Below are 16209 nucleotides of genomic sequence, written 5' to 3' on the forward strand. Positions count from 1 at the left end.
TGTCGCTATTGCCCTTGCCTTTCGTGGCGCCATTCAGTTTGGGGTCGTCTTCACTCTGATGGATAAGAACTCTGCTTCAGAGACTGTGTGCATATGTAAGAGTGTGAAATAATTTAACGGTCAGCTTTTGCTTTTGATGAATTAGAGATTTACGTTCATTGTGGTGACTGGATTGTTGCATTTGCCCTACTAATGCTGCTTAGCATACAGGGGAAGTGGGCATGAGGACCTTTACGTCGTTTCACGTTTGCGTATTAACCCAGGGCATCGTTTCTCTAGTGTGCACATTAGGGAAATCATTTTTGAATTGTGATTTTAAGCAAATAGAAGTAGAGATTAAAAATAAAAAAAAAACAGAAAGAACCTCTTCCCAATAAACATTGCTACTAAATTTAAGCCCACCATTTTTAGAAGAAAGGCACAATAGTTAGAAGCTATTTAAATTTTTTTGAGTTTTAATGTTTACCAAATTTGTAGGAATCCTCAACATATTATTGTTTTATCTCTTTTTCTTCCATATATGTAAACAGAATGAAGTTAAATTTTAACTGGTGATTCCCACCCCTAGGGTGATTAGAAGAAAAGTAATATCTTTTTGTATTTGTTAATAACAAATGTGAACTCACTTCGAAGCTATTCTAATTTTTGTATGCTATTAAGTGAGGAAAAAATACTCAAGGAATATGGAAAAAAAATAGACTGTTGTAGCTAATAGGAGTGCTTGACTCTGGAGGGGCCACCAAGGAGCCTGTCGTGATTGACAGGCATTCCAGTGGAGTCTTTCTTTTCTCTCTTCTCTCTTTCTCTCTCTCTTTTTTTTTTTTTCCTGTAGCAGTGTTGAAGTCAGTCAAAGTATATATACAAAGCTGAGTGAATACCAGTTTCCCCAGTACAGGGGCTATTTTTTCAGGAAGTCTAACTCAAACCAGATGTTTTGCCTAGACCTAAAGTTTGTTGCTGCCAAGCATCTCATCAGAGGTCAGAGTTCTGGGCTCCGGGCCCTGCTAGAATTCTTTCACAAATTGCTATTCGGTGAGGTTTTAATCCTAATGGAAAGAATAATGTGCTTGTAAAATCTGCAGTTATTACAAACACAGTATACATATTGTGGACTTCAAATGACTACATATTTCATTCCCATAAACAGGGAATGCAGATGAATGCCTTGTGTGGTAGATTTAGACATTCCAGCTAAAACGAAGTATATAGTTCATACCACATTAACCATTTGCATTTGTAATACCCCAATAAAAGTAGCTGGTATCTCTGGGTGACAACTGGTAACCAACTCATACCCCCCCACCACCACCAATTATTTTAACAAGCCCTTCAACCTCATACAGCTGTTCAAGTGCACGAATTAAAAACATTCAGAACTATCTATTGGTTATTCTGTTAGGAAGATCTATGGATGCTATAACACTAAGTGAAAAGTTCTTAGAGTAAAGCAAAGACATCATTGTGCCAAGACTTAACTAACTCCTATTTGAAACACATACACTAAAACAAAACCCATTTACTCAAATTAGAATGGAGAGTATTTTTCTTTTTAGTGGAGAATGTTACTCGTATATAGCTGAACATGAGTTGTGGCTGTTTGGGAAAGATTCAGGGAGATTGGTGAAATTTAGTATATCTTTGCTTAATTTTATATACAAATATCACTAGGTTTAGGGGCTCCACTGTTGATGATTATGAATCCAAGAGAAGTTTCCAGGCAGATAAAGATACATAAAACCAGAGAGTCACAGTTCGGCCAAGAGAGATGTTAATTAAACCATGCCTACTAAAATTAAATAAATCTGCTCTTGAGTTAGATAACAGCAAATTTTGTGTCAACAAAATCCCTGAGTTATCCCACACCATATAAAAGCAATTTTTGGTTTGATTAGTTTGTAGCATTTATTTGCAGGTGGTTAGTGGACAGCCTCTTTTCTAAATATCATCTCTTTTGCTTTCATTTTTGAATGACAACAATAAGGGGTATAGTAAGTATATAAGCAAAGCTCAAACAGGTTCTCTAAATCATCTAAATAAATGAAAATTGTTCACTGTAGGCGCTCAAAAATAGAACTTTATAGTATAGGTAAAAAAAAAAAACCAAACCCACTGCTGTCGAGTCGATTCCGACTCATAGCGACCCTATAGTATAGTTGTGCCTTTTAAAGTACAGTTTTGATTTTACCTTTCATTTCTACAAAAGAATATCAGCATTGATATCATCTCTACTGCACAGACAGATAATTGCATTGATGTTAAGAGGAGTCATTATTTCCATGAACTTAAACTCTTCTGTTAGCTGGCAACAAATTAAAAAAAAAAAAAGGTTTGTTGAGTGTAAAAAGAAAATGTTTGGAGGATATTTGTGCTGTACCACTTTCCTAAGGTTGTGAAACAATTTTAAAGGCTATTTTCTGATTAATCTTTATGCTGTTGTGTGCCTCTGAGGATATAGCATGATGGCGAATCTCTGCAGTCCATTTTCTGATGAGTGAGTCCTGTCTCTCTTCCCTGTAAACTCTCAGTAGATTGTAGTGAGTAGTCTATTGTTTAGTCTCCATTTATCATGTAATTCCTTACAAGGTACTTTTTCTTGGAAGAAAGGTGTAATATTAATGCATAGTATCTTATTATCTTTGGTTTTCTGAAAAATGAAATCGTGTTTCTTTTTTACGTGTTCACAAACCAGAATTGGTGGATTTTCCCCCCATAAAAGTCAGGGATACCATCATCAGTTACTGTAAAGGAGTTGAAAATAAATGTCATAAACTTGAGGCTGCATTTCATTCTGTATGGCATAATCATTCAAGTGCAATTAAAAAAAATAGCCCGAAGACTATGATCACTTAATGAGAAACAAACAATTTCATATTAATGAGTTCCCATTTGCCAATAATTCTGTCATTTGTAACTTGAATCAGTCATCACTCCTGCAAATAGTCCTTTCAAGACATTATTTGCAATTTTGTCCTCTGTTTTCTGTCCTTGATGTTGTGAAAATGGCCGTCTACTGTTACAGGAATGAAAAGAGATCCCTTTCAAACATCCTTTGTGTTTCCACTTTCAGGGAAAAATGTTTTTCAAACCTGCAGCTGGTTATTTCTGCGGGAGTTCCCACTTACGCTCAGATTTGATTGACATTTTGAAATGGCAGCTTTTCATGAAAAGCTGTTAACTTGTAGAATTCAGTTATGGTACTAAGACAGACTGACTTTGTTCTGTGGCTGGGACCTGTCCAAACTAAATAGAACCCTGCATCTGAATTTAATAGTGCTACTCAGCCAAGATAGGGCACTTTGGCCCTTTTTTTTTCTCGTCCAAAATTCTGATGCTTCTTTTGCGTTCTAAAACGAACTCAATGGATATTCATCGCAACGTCTTTCTGTTCTCTAATTGCTTTAATTGACATACATAGTCATTCAGATGCCACCTCCCTTGAACATCTAATGGACTAGGACAGAACTTCAGAACTTCATTTTAGGACATAATGATAATGAGAAGAATTTCTTATTTTGCAGCTAACATTACAGAGTACACAAAGTTTAAGAGTATTGTAACTGTGTTTTTTTCCCCCAGTATAGAGGATCTGAAATTTTTGGAAACATGTTGCTATTAGGACTCTAAATTCATTCCTTAAATGAAAATATTTTGAAAAAACTTTGCAAAAGGAGTCCCTGGGTGGCTCAGCAGTTAAGCACTTGGCTACTAACTGAAAGGCTAGCTGTTCAAACTCATCCAAGGATTATTCGGAAGAAAGATCCAAGGGTCTTCTCACGAAAGAGCACAGCCCTGAAAACCCTGTGGAGCGCTCTTTGTGTCTTTGAACACTATTTGCCGTGTGACATGGGGCTGTTAACCCTGAACATCTCTATGTGGTACCTGCATTCACCTGCCCAAAGGCAGCAAGCAGGCCACATAAGCAGTGTAGCCCTCGATCACCTCTGTGAAGCCCTGATCAACCTTCACCCTCTCAGCTCACACACCTGCAAGTTTCATTGAAATAGCTGACTCAGGATGCTTCTCCAGTTTGTATTGACCAGGGTTTCAAACCGGTTCGAACCCCTGCTGAAAATTTACATTTCCACCCCAGGTATACTGAATCATAATCTACATTTTAACAAGATCCCCGGGTGGTTCTTAGGCATAACAAATATTGAGAACCCAGCTGGTCCCTAACCACCAGCCTGAGCATCACCTGGGAACTTGTTAGAAATGCAAATTCTCTGCAGGAGTTTGAACCAGAAGGAATCGGTTGGAAGCCCTGGTATTAACTGTAGTTGGGTTATTGCTGCAGCTTTTCTCTTAGGTCGCTAGACTTCAGGCTCGATAGCATAGCCACAAGAATGTAGGCTAGTGCGGGACAGTGTGACCTCTGCAGATGTTGCTGGAAAACACACCACTTTAATTTTTATTCTCTTAGCTGTAAAAAAGAGAGAAATTCCGGGTCGAAGTTAGATGAAAATATTGGCCAAAATGGCGGTTGTAATATTATCCCTGGGTTTTAGTATCCTACACTAGTTTTCCTTCCCAACAGCTGAGATAATTGATTGAAAATCATATATATCCATTTGAATCGATATAAAGATTTTCAGAGGATTAATACAACTTTACAATATATTATAGATAAAAGTAGTATGTTTGAAATCACACTGGCACTCATTTCAAAAACAAAATCACTTTTTTAAATGAGTATTTAAATTCATTTCTCCTATTTTGATCACATGTGAGGACCAGTTTTGGATTCCTAGGTTGACGTATGTGTTACGAATACCCAGGGTTGATGAACAGATAGCCAGAAAGGCGTTGCTCTGTCCTGGGGGAGTGTAAACTGATAGAATTGTTTCCGTGTGCAGATTGACAATATGTATCAAGGACCTAAAAACGTCCTTCTTTGTTTTAACCTATTAATTCTTTTGGGGGGGATCTGTTCCACCAAAGCAGATTCATTTTTAAATGTTGTGCATGAAAATGGTCTTACAGTGACAGTTGAAAATTGGAAGAAAAAAAGAAAATGTGCAATAAAGAGAATGGGCTAATTAAAACGTGCGTATACAATAGAATAATCTGCAGTCATTTATATAATTGAATAATCTGCAAGTATTTAAAGTTTCTAAAGAATCTTTAATAAAATGTTCACATATTCATTTAAAAGTCTGGGTTCATACTTGTATTACACAGAAAAATACGCCTAGGAAAAATTGCAGGAAATATCTTAAAGTTAAGAGGAGTTGCCCTCGGGCAATAAGATTGGATGTCTTGTTTTCTTCTTCTCCTGTATGCATTTGGACACGTCACTCATTTGCCATAGTTAAAATGTGTAACTTTTATTCTCTGGGAGAAAAAAAGAAGTTATTAAAAGAGAAATCTAGAAAAAAATAGTAGTAACATCTTGAAATCCAAGAATCCTGTTTTCTGATTTCTTTCAGGGTTGCTCCAAAAAAAAAACCAAACTCGGTGCCGTCAAGTCGATTCCGACTCATAGCGACATAGCAGGACATGGTAGAACTGCCCCATAGAGTTTCCGAGGAGCGCCTGGCAGATTTGAACTGCCAGCCCTTTGCTCAAGGGCTTAAATAATGGTCCTAGGTCTGGAGGTGAAAAATAGTTACCTACAGGCACAGTTCCACTAGCAGAGGATTTTGTTTGGCCAGCACCAAATTTTAAAATAATTTAGGAGAGAGCACAAGGCCCTACCCCTAGCCTCCTTATACCTGACCTGATTCGTGCATTTATGTAACCTCCCAGACCTCTGAGAGGAAAACGTTTTCTTTATTACAGCATGTTCCTAATGCCGAACAGCTTTGTCGTAACAGTAGTATACCCACTCCCGCTTTCTTTTTTGCTCACCCAGAATATGATAATGGTGGCAGTGGGGTGGGGTGGCCATGATGACGACAATCGTAACAGCATTTGTTGAGCCCTTCTTATATGCCAGGCTTATAGTAAAACTGACATGGCTCATTTTACCTAATACTCACAGTTTTTAAGGCTGTGTGCCGTTACTTCTCCCATTTTACAGATGACACGGCTGAAGCTCAACGAGGTTAAGAATCTCTTAGTAGTAGAGCCAAAAATTGAAGCTAAGGCTACCTGGGTTCAAAGTCTCTGCTCTTAGTTGTGAAGTTATGCAGATAATGATTCCACTTTACTACGACGAGAAGTCTTTAACCATGCAGCTTGTATGATCCAGGACTCAGTAATAACTGCCATTCTTTTTTATTTATGTCACAAACAGGAGATAAGGTTTTGGTATTCTTTATACTTTTATTAAACAACAGACCATGATATTTTATTTTCAGTTATACATTGTGTGTTAAGATCTGGACAGGAAATATTGGTGTTCACCATGGAAACTTGGTATAAACATTACTCTCTGTATTAAGCACTTGGCTGATCTCCCATGGCATGCTGTTCAGAAGGCCAGCTCCTGTGTGAAGCTAACTGCTGGGAATCACCCTTTCACATACTGACTCTTACCTCTCTCAGAAGGCGACTGTCTTATAGTGTGCCTTTGAATTAATGTTCATGTCTTATCTAACCTGGTCTCATCCAACATGATCTCTGACATTCCCAAGCCAGAGCCTCTAGGTGTTCTCTCTGACTCATTAGCTCCCCCTCAAAAGTCCCCTCCGTGAATGCACCAGCCCGCAACTTCCTTCTTCTGGCCTTTCTTCCTCATGACTCCTAATAATACTGTAATGATAATAATAATATAATAAGGTATAATAATGCCTCGAGGCACATGTCTGCTCCCAGCCCCTGAACTGTCTCCAGTGCAGGTACATTATAGAGGGTTTGGCAAGGAGAAAAGCCCTGACCTTTTTTTCTTTTTAAACCATTTACATTATATTTTACTGGAGAAAAGTTTTAGAGCTCAAGCCTTTAAATTCAGTTCTACTGAAACGAAAAAAGATTCCTAGGTGAGTTTTCAGGAGTTGAAAAGTATGTCTGACTTATAGTAATATAAACCCATTGCCATCGAGTCAGTTCCGACTCATACTGACTGTGACTTTCAGTAACAGCCATTTATTAAAACAAAGGTGGGCCTTGCCGTAGATTTAAGTCTCTGACGGTGTGCAGTTATCTCTGCTGTGTGTGCACTGGTTTCTGTGCTGTGGTTCTGACTTGGTTCTATGGCTTGACTAGCACTAACTCCTTCCCTACTTTTTCTTTACCTCTGGGTAAATGTACCTGCTGTCCTTTTCACACTGAAGCGAGAAACTTACCTTATTGTGACCCTTATCCTATGTAGTAAATCCTCTGAAATTAATTTTGGTTCTTTCTGATCTGTGCCCCACATGACTCCCCCCAAGATTTCATTATTAGATTTTGACAGCCTTTTAAATTTGTAAGTCCCACAAATTTGTCACTAGAGATGAATGGGTAAAAAGAAAATTCCATGCAGTGGAGAATATAGGTAAAATATTTCAAGTGACAGACCTGCATCAATAATGTTAATGTTTATGGGGTGACGAAAACCGTATAAGTCTTAAGCCAGAATCTTGTTTCAGCTGAGTCCCAGAAATGTTAACCACAGAAGCCGAGGCACATTCCATTTATTCCAACGAATGTTTTTCAAGTCCTTTCCAACTGTCCGAAAGACAATTGTCGCTCTTGAGTGCCTGAAACCTTAAATGCTTGTTTTACATTCGTTAAAGGCAGTGGAAACATTTTCTACTGTTCCCAAGATGACTTTTGTCTTGTCTTGAGCTCCTAAAATGGAGAGCAAATTTGACAATGTTCTTTCATCCTCTGTTTTTCATTTGCATCCTCTCACAAAGTTTCTGAGCAATTTTTCATCATTTTTTATGACTGAGTTCTGACCATGCTTTTATGCCAGAAGCTTGCCTGCACTGAGCTCTGAGCAATCACAGGGGCAGAGGCTTTCCTTGCTCTTACTGACATCAAAGGAGCTTCTCCACTTGAGTAGCTTCTGATTAAGGTACAGATGAGCATTTGGGATACAGTTAAAGAAAATCTGAAAAAAGCATACTGAAGTTACCCTGAATATGATGCCAACTAGTATATGCGTATTATTTTTTTTAACTAAAAGAGAAGTATCAAGAACTTTAAACTATTTTAATATGGTCTTTTGTCCATGTATTGACATACTATTAGATATGTTTTTTAAAATGTGTTAACAAAAAGAATTCATTAAAAACTAAGTTATTATAAGGTTTCCCTGGGAAGTTAAAAATGATTCTCAGGAAGAAGAAGAAGGAAAGAAAAAGCCCAAGATAAAAAAAAATTTCCCACCTACCTCCATTTCAAGTCTGCACAGAACATTTCTATGACTGTAGGTATTAACAAATTGATCATTTCTTTACCAAAGTCATCTGGAAGCGATACCATAACAATATAGTAAGCCAAATGATTTCAGAATGGAAATCTCATATTATACAAAGCGTTATTGTATTACAAGTTGATATGAAAACAGCTTTCTCAAAGTGAGCCATTATAATAAAGGGATGTCCTAATAAACACAAAGAAAACAACTAGTATTTATGAAGTACTTATTAGGGATGGTTTTATGGTGGCTTTAAGCTGCTAGGATTTGGAGTGATTTATTACACAGCAGTAGATAACTAATGCAGTGGGGTTATGGAGAACAAACTTATTTCTACAGTTTTGCCTTGTCACATACAAAGACCCTACTATTTACAAAAGAAAGAACTATGTTAGCACCAAAAAAATAGGAAGGTCATAATTATACCGTAAAGAAGAGTTGTTTAAATTGAATAAATTTATCTTCATGAAAAACTTACCACATTGTTCTTTATTTTTCTCATTTTGCTGTTGACCACTGAAAACTCTGCAATGAAGTGGCATTTGGAAACCATTGTACTTCGTCATGCTGTATCTCAATTAACAAATTTCCACCTGGACTTCTTTCAGCATCCTGTGGCGTTTGCCGAGGATTCAGCTATGTTCCTATTAACTAGAACCCATAGCTCAAACACCATCAGGACTCCCAGCTCTGAATAAAAGGAAATTTGTCTTTTGAAATGAGGTTTTAGAAAAACCAAACTGAAGATACCCAAGTTCTGTTTATTTGTGGTGGAAGGTGCAGTAACAGAAAGACTATCTGTACTTTAATCATGCCATTTTGTTCCTCTCTGCTTGGATTTTCTCATCTGAGAACTGAAGGGTGGTTATACTATATGGTCTCTAGTAGTCCTTCCCAGGCCTAAAGCTTTGAGATTCTAATGAAAGCCTTTGAGCATCGTTCTTTTCTCTCGTGCTGTTTGTCACTGAAAGGAAGTTGGTAATCATAAAATCTTTGCTTTTTCCATGACCTTAAAAAAGTCCAGTTGCTTAAAATCACCATTGGAACCTCATCAGGACTAATAAAATTACCCGTAAGGGGAAAGAGGGAAAACCACCAGTTGGCTGAACGTATTCCTCCTCCTCCTCTGTGACGCGTGCACTCTCACATCCTACCCACCCTACTTTGTGGTTCCCCCACTGTGAAGACACCAGCCGGCAATGGGGATGCCCCAAAGCAGCCAAGCTTCCTTTGAGAAAGAAATGCATCTGTCGTTTATGGTTGAGCTGGCTAGGTGGGAAGTCATAATGATTTTCAGCGTGTCACATAAAATGGTGCAGTTGATCCCTCTTAGTGACAGATAGAAAAATTAGAGGGGAAGGCAACGGGAAAAAGTAAATTATAGTTTTATACTGGGAAAGACTAGTACCCTATCCAAGCAAGTTGCTGTGCAGTTTCTGCAGAAATCTCCTTTTTTCTTCTTTTTTCCTGATATCACATAGACACCACTTACATACGATTTGTGGTAAGAATAATGTGATACAGAATTTTAAAAGGTACCTGTTTTATCAGACTATTTTTAGTCATGATAAGCTGTGAATAGAAAAGGTTTTCTTATAAACAAAATTGGGTTCCTAATTATTAAAAAACTTTATTTAAAAAAATGAAATCGGTAAAGTCAATGGCTTTTCTTTGCAACCTAAGCAAGAGAACTAGAATGTGCATTGCTAGCCCGAGTGATACTACTCTGCTTATGAGACACAGGGGCACAGTGTTCAAAAGCTTGAGTTCAGCTACGTACTGGCTGTGTGGCCTTGAGTAACTTACTTAACCTCTCTGTGCCCGTTTTCTCTCTCTAACATGGAGATAATATTAGCTCCTACCCCCGTAGGGCTGTGAGAATTAAGTTATTTATCGTTAGTAAAATTCTAGACACCTAGTAGGCCCTATACAAATATTCTGATATTATTACTGTAAAATGAGGCTTCTTATACAGAGATTTTGAAGAACTTTGATAGTTTAGTTTGGATCCTCTGAAATACCTTGTCTTTTGCCCGCTTGTGTTAATAACCACTGTACCAAATTATGAAATCTTACCTGGAAATTTATCCCTGTCATTAAAGATTAAGCATCTCACCCAGTGAAAACCACTAGATCTACATAAGACTCTGGAAGCAGCACTCCTGAAAAAGCAATACCCCCATTTTTTGATGAGTTTCAGAGTTATCTACGTACCCAGTGCCGTCGAGTCGATTCCGACTCATAGCGACCCTATGGGACAGAGTAGAACTGCCCCATAGAGTTTCCAAGGAGCGCCTGGTGGATTCGAACAGCCAACCTTTTGGTTAGCAGCTGTAGCATTTAGCCACTACGTCACCAGGGTTTCCTACATACAGCAACTGCAAAAAAAGAGTTGCACTCAGTTTCTCGTTAATTTGGCTGCCTACGACATGCACATTTCCATTTCTTTCACTTGTTGTTGCTGGATCCTGTACCCACACTCCACCTCCCTCCCAAGGTCTTAGATGTTTATTATGTTCCCCCAGTGTGTATGCCAGACCATTTGTACATTCAGTGCTTCACCGTAGGTCGTTCCCCTGAAAGCAAAACTCCCTATGTCCACCTGCCAACTTGACCTTTCAATTTGAAAGTCTGATAAGCTACTCAAACTTAACCTTTATAAAAAGAACCCCTGACCTCTGTCTATTAACCTTTCTCATCCAAACAGCAACAACAGCACTGAACTGTTTCCCATCCTTCCCTGTTTCTGGTGGTATCACCATCTACCCAATTAGTAAAGCTGTATCTAGACCTATTTTCATTAAAAATTTATCTTTATTTAAGATTCTTGATTTCTTCTTTTTTGCTTCATCATACCTCCAGTGTCAACTCCATCTGCTTCTTTCTGTCTTCTCTCCACCCCTATCACCTGAGTCTGGACAACAGTCATCTCCAACTTGATATACAGAAAAAAACTCTTACCAGGAATCCCTGCTTCCACTTTGGTCTTTTTCAATCCACTTTCTGCAGCACGATCTTTTGGAGATGTGTGTCAGATCATGTCTCCGTCCCCATTGTAGTTAGAATAAAACCCAAGTGTCTTGCCATGGAGACCCTTGAGATCTGTGTCTACTTCTCCAGCCTTTTTTCTGACCGCTCCACTCCCTTCCCCATTATGTCTCGGCCACACTGCTGGCCTTTCAGTTTCGTAAACGTAGTTTGTTCCTACCTCAGGGCCTTTGCACTTGTTCTTTCTGCCTAGAATGTTCTTTCTGCGACTCTTTGCATTATTGACTCCTTCTCATCTTCCAAATGTCAGTTTTAACGTATCTGTTCCAAGATCCAATTTCCAGGCATCCAAGTAGCCACCTCCAACTCTTTTGGCTATCATATTGCTCTATTTCCTTTGTTATAGAAATTTTTATTTGTTATTTGAGTGGTAATCAATTTGAAGGCAACTGACGACAATTGTATGTCTCGTCTGTCTGTTGCTGCACTCCCATTACCTAGAACAGGGCCAGGTACAAAGCAGGCACCCAATAAATATTTATAACATTTATCGAGTGAATGAATAAATTTTTATAAGCATTAGAAAGTTTATTTTTCATTTACTTGCCTTTAAATCTATTCAAGCAACAATAGGAATGAATTAGAAAGGTGACATAGGAAAATTATCTTAATAAATTATTATACGACAAATAATTCAGACTTCAGGAAAAAGAGACTAGACTCAAAAAAAAAAAAAAAGTTGCTGGTGTTAAGTATGTGGTGAAATGAAACTGGGCTTGACGTTTACAGAAGGGACCCGATAATCAAACAGTGGGCGCTGGAATAAGCACAGATATTTGTATTGGTTTTCTGTTACTGTGTTATAAATTACCGCAAACTTAGCAGCATAAAACAACACGCATTTATTATCTCATAGTTTCCCTGGAAAAGGAGTACTGGCAGAGCTTAGCTGGGTCCTCTGCTTAGAATCTCACAAGTCTATCTGACTAAGATCTGAGTTAATAAGAACTGTTCATGACCTAGAAACTGACTAAGATCTGAGTTAATAAGAATTCTTTATAACCTAGAAACCTACCCAGAAACTATTTGTAAGATGATCTGGAGACCGGTGGCCCAATTCTTGGCAAACTCTTTACTGTGGCCAACCTGGTCCGTCCTGTGTGGTCCAGGCCCTGCTCATTTCGCCAGTCTAGTCCTGTCTGTTCACTTCCTTCTTTACCAGGCTTCTCAAGCCTCACCAACCTGCTTTTAGTTGCTTAAATATTACAAGCTTCTTCCTGCCCACTTCTTTCACTATGCTCCATTTACTCATTTTTCCATTTGTTGAACAATTATTGAGCACCTACTGCATGCCAGGATACAGCAATGAACAAAACAAATACTTATTTACACACCCCTACACACAGACCTGTGGGCATCAGATGGTAATAATTATGTGGATAAAAAATAAAATAGGAAATGGGGGGAGGCGATGTGGGGGCAGAGTTTTGGAACGCAGTCTTCAGTCCCACCGCTGCAGGAGGCTAGCGTGGTGGGCCCCTGGTCTGTCTGTTGCCGCAGTCTTGTGGAGGCGGGATCATACAAGCAGCAGAGAGCCTTGCCTTCCCATATTACCGCTCCTGCTCACTGGGAACATGTTACTGTGGCTCCTGTCCTGGCAGTGTTTTCCTCAGGTCTAATTGGGTTAATTGGGAAAAGCTTACTGTCTGTAAGAATGGAGAGGAAAACCAAACTCATTGCTGTCAAGTCGATTCCCATTCATAGCGACCCCATAGAACAGACTAGAACTGCCCCATAGAGTTTCCAAGGAGCGCCTGGTGGATTCGAACAGCTGACCTTTAGGTTAGCAGCCATAACTCTTAACCACTGCACCACCAGGGTTTCCAGTGGAGTGGAAGCAAGTTCATGTCTGGCTGCGTGTGTAGCCACATGTGTATTTCACGTGCATTAAGAGAGAAAATGTATGTTTAAGACTTCACTTCTGGAAATATGAACAAGAAACCTTGTGTCTACAATTCCAGGGAAAACCCTTTTTTATTTCTTCATATTAATATGCCCTTTTATCCCAACTTCTGTCCCCTGTTAAATAATTTAAATACTAGGGTGTCAAAATTTCTGTGCAGAAGGAGTCCTCTCTTTTTCTCTTTCTCTTACACACACGCACGCACGCACCCACCCACCCACCATAGCTTTAGGTCAGATTTTCTATATACAGGTTTACTTTTAATTTATTGAAAGGGAAAATTCTCTCTTGTGACTAAATATTTGCACCCTAAAATTTTCTGAAGTCCACTTTTATGATGAAACCATCAATCCCTAAAAATAGAGATTTACAGTGAAAACGTCAACTCCTTTGTATTATGTCAGGTCAAAATGTGTAGCTGATTGGTATGCGTTTGTTAGTGCTAATGTCATGAGCCAGGATTACGTTTCAGCCCAGGCTCTGTATGTGACCACACGGGGCGAATAGGTGTGGTCCAGTGCAGATGTGCTAAGGTTTTTCTTTGTTTATGGTAAGTCAGATAGTGGGAGGCACTGGTTTGGAAAGGTAGGTGGCAAAGCAGGCACTCAGGATTTATGGACCTTTATTTAGCCAGTGTTGCCCCTCTCTTTGCTCTACCATATCGAACTATATCCACTAGGGGACATAGGAGCACCTACTAGGAAGACAGAGTGAAAGCCTAACTGCATTAAAATTTAAACACTGGACTATTATGATAGCATATGAAAAGATGCATTTTGTAGCTTCGTGCTTCATAAAGTTGTTATACAGTTTGTTTAAAATTTTGATCATCACAGGAAACTTTTTAAGACAGGTTCAGTATCCCTTGGTTATAATTAGGAATTGAGAACCAAACTAGCAGCTAACTAGCAAGCTTGTGCCAAAAAAAAAAAAAACCCATTGCTGTTGACATGATTCTGACTAATACCGACCTTACAGGACAGAGTAGAACTGTCCCGCAGGTATCCAAGAATGTAAATGTTTACGGAAGCAGACTGGCACATCTTTCTCCCATGAAGCAACTGGTGGATTCAAACCGCTGGCTTTTCAGTTAGCAACTGAGCTCTTAACCACTGTGCCACCAGGGTTCCTTAAGCTTGTAGCTGGCTGTTGTTCTTAGGTACCATTGAGTCAGTTCCAACTCATAGCTACCCTGTGTACAACAGAACGAAACAACTACAGCCCCGCGTCATCCTCACAATCGTTGTGTTTGAGCCCACTACATCAGTCCATCTGGTTGAGAGTCTTCTCCTTTTTCGCTGACCCTCTGTCTTACCAGAGCCCTGGTGGCCCAGTGTTTAAAAGCTCAGCTGCTAACCAAGAGGTCGGCAGTTCATATCCAACACCCGCTCCCTGGAAACGCTGTACAGCACTCTGTCCTATAGGGTCACCACGAGTCGGAATCAGGTTCTTTTTTTTGTTTGTTTCCTACCTTACCAAGCATGGCGTCCTTCTCCAGGGACTAGTCCCTCCTGATAACATGTCCAAAGTATGTGAGATGAAGTCTCACCATCCTCACTTCCAAGGAGCACTCTGGCTGTATTTCCTCCAAGACAGACTCGGTCGTTCTTTTGGCAGTCCATGGTGTATTCAGTATTCTTCTCCAACATCGTAATTCAGAGGCATTGATTCTTCTTCAGCCCTCATTATTCATTGTCCAGCCTTTGCATGCATTCGAGACTGTTGAAAATATCACAGGTTGGGTCAGGTGCACCTTAGTCTTCAAAGTGACATCTTTGCTTTTCAATGCTTTAAAGAGGTCTTTGGCAGATTTGCCTAATGCATACATCGTTTGATTTCCTGACTGCTCTGTCCATGGGTGTTGATTGTAAATCCAAGTAGAATGAAATCCTTGACAACGTCAATGTTTTCTCCATTTATCATGATGTTGCTTATTGGTCCAGTTGTGATGATTTTTGTTTTCTTTATGTTGAAGTATAATGCATACTGAAAGCTGTAGTCTTTGATATTCAACAGCACAGAGTATGAAAAGATAAGACAACTAAATGCAATATTGGGCCTGGATTGAATTCAGGACTGTGACCGAAGCACTATGAAGGAACAAATGATAAACTTTGAGTATGAGCTGTGCATTAGATAATATGTCCTGATTTTAATAATTGTACTGTGGTTATATAAGACAATGTCCTCATTCGTTAGAAATACACTGAAGTATTTATTTGAGACAAGGGTACAAGGAAGTTTTTTGTTACTGTTCTTGGAAGTTTCTTCTAAAATTTAAATTATTTCAAAATTAAAATTTTTAAAAATGCCAAGAGATTGTTTTTCAATTAAAAAAAATTGAATCTGGCTCTTGAGCTCACACATGCTTTAATGCATAGTATCGAACGTTGATGTCATATGATAAGTAGTATACTTAGCTCCAATGTCTGAATATTTTTATTTCAAAAACTTAGCTAATCAGTGAGTTTTTTGATAAAACTGTCAGCTTTTGCTTCATTTTTAATGTGTCCATGAGATTTGGTGAAATTTCTTTAGTTGCCAGAGTGTTGGAATAGGTAAACAAGTTAAAGACTCCAATTAGAACAGTTATCGGGAACAATTTTTAATAATTCTGTGATATTTTTTGTTCATATTTACACCTCTGCCATTTTTCATTCCTTTGTAGTTTTTCCAGTTTAATTTGTATTGAACAGTGTATTTTTACATTTGTGCAAATATATCTCATTTAGTTGTATGTAGAAGTTATATTTAATTCATGCAAAAAGAATCCTCCGTAAGAATGTCTTGCCTCTCATATCTGACATATGTACTCGTCAAGTTGGATCACAAAATATATACCAGACTGCAACCAAACCAAACCAAACCCAGTGCCATCGAGTCGGTTCTGACTCATAGCGACCCTATAGGACAGAGTAGAACTGCCCATAGAGTTTACAAGGAGTGCCTGGCGGATTCAAACTGCCATCTC

The 16209-nt window shown here is 38.7% G+C and overlaps 1 protein-coding gene across 1 annotated transcript in view; it reads left to right on the forward strand.

The window, feature by feature from the left end:
- Positions 1-16209, forward strand: part of SRBD1 (S1 RNA binding domain 1) — a 232976-nt gene that overhangs the window by 173751 nt on the left and 43016 nt on the right. The gene's annotated exons all lie outside the window — the stretch shown is intronic.

Source organism: Elephas maximus, chromosome 26, assembly GCF_024166365.1.
Source record: "Elephas maximus indicus isolate mEleMax1 chromosome 26, mEleMax1 primary haplotype, whole genome shotgun sequence".
NCBI classification, from domain to species: domain Eukaryota; kingdom Metazoa; phylum Chordata; class Mammalia; order Proboscidea; family Elephantidae; genus Elephas; species Elephas maximus.